Consider the following 1,792-nt stretch of genomic DNA (forward strand, 5'->3'; position numbering starts at 1 on the left):
CTGCAAAGTTGAAGAAGAGAACTCCCAGAACTAACACTACGGGGAGCTCTTTGGCACTATCACGGCAACATGGGAAGATGCCATCGTTGACAACATTGATGAGGAATACGATCAACTGATTCAGCACCTCCATGATTATGCGAGGAATGCTGAGAGAGAGATAGCCACAAAGAGATGCCTGTCTTCAAAAACTCTTGAGCTCATTCGCCAATGTGGCTTAGCACAAGCCTCAGGCAACAGCAAGTGAACGTTGGAGATTGCAAAGCAGTGCAGAGGAGCAATAAAGAAAGACCTCAAAGGGAGAAGGCCGATGCCACAGAAGCCAAGAAAGCATTCACAACGCCCATCTGTCCTTCGCCAACTACAAAACCAAGATGACTGCCCTCCAACGTCCTGATGGATCTGTCATATTTTCCAGAAGGGCAATGGAGAAGATTATCCATGACTTCTACTAGGATCTCTTCTCTAGCCACGTCCACCTGCCCACATACCAAATTCTGCAGAATGGATATGTTGTTCCCAACATTCTCCCTTCCAAAATCTGACACTCCATTTTGACAGTAAAGAAGCATACAGCACCCAGTCGAGACAAGGTCAGATCCGAACACCTGAAGAACCTGCCGTCAGTACTCATCAATACACCAGCTTGGCTTTTCACACACTATCTGTCTGAATGCAAGGTTCTGTCCCATTGGAAAAGCAGCAGGACGGTTCTACTGTACGAGAAGGGAGACATCCAGGACATTGGCAACTATTGCTTGATCTTTCTGTTGTATGTCATCTGCAAGCAGTTCACTCGAGTCATCCTGAATAGGATTGGCAGGACACTAGATGAAAGACAACCATGCAAGCAAGCCAGATTCAGAAAAGGATTCAGGACAATAGACCATATTCACACAGTAACCAAGCCATACCATTACACTGAAACTCTTCAGTGACACCCTCGATAATGTCACATGACAGGGACAAATGGAGACATTACTTGGCCGGCTCGAGCAAACCATTGAGTAATGGGATGTCAAGTGATCAAGTGACCAAATGATAAATTTTAATAATATGGTATTAAAATTATAATAATTATGACAAGACCAGAGTTCAAAATGGGTACATTGTGGTCCAAGGTGAGTGTGAGGATGGTCCTTAAATGGGCTTTAATTCCGGATTTCTTTTTGTGCTTCATCAATTATTTAATTCACTAGACCTTGTGCATATGAGAGAACAAAAAATTCAGGAGTTTGGTAGTATCTCTTTTTTCCCTCTGAGATTCCTTTTGCTTTGCTAGTCCCTGAGATCACTTGATCACTTGATCACTTGACATTCCCTTACTCATTTGCTGGAGCGGGCACCAGTAATGTTTCCATTTCTCCTTGTTGCATGCTAATGTAGCCCAATGGCGTCTGCTTGCTCCAGGACCACGAAAAGCCTCAAACCAATTATTCAGGGTTTTGACAAAGAAGTCTGACCATTGGTAGGAAGGCAGCCATGCAATCTTTTAATGTCCCGTGAAATCCAATTGATAATGGTTCTAGTCCAGCGGTCATCTCCAATTCACATTCTGTGTCCAGCCCATCTGATTTTTGATGCCTTGGCAACCAAAATAGTGTCCCTGACTCTCTACCATCGATGGAGGTCATACTCCAGATTCTTTCTCTCACGTGAGTGAAGCATGGTACTCCAAGCATAGCTCTTTTGATTCCTCTTTGAGAGACCCGAATCGTGTTCTCATCCTGTTTTCATAGGATCCAGGTCCCGTAGGCGTATGTTAATGCATGAAGAATGGTGGAGACGAAGA

The sequence above is a fragment of the Sorex fumeus genome, unplaced genomic scaffold (genome assembly GCF_029834395.1).
Source record: "Sorex fumeus unplaced genomic scaffold, SorFum_2.1 ptg000024l, whole genome shotgun sequence".
NCBI lineage: Eukaryota > Metazoa > Chordata > Mammalia > Eulipotyphla > Soricidae > Sorex > Sorex fumeus.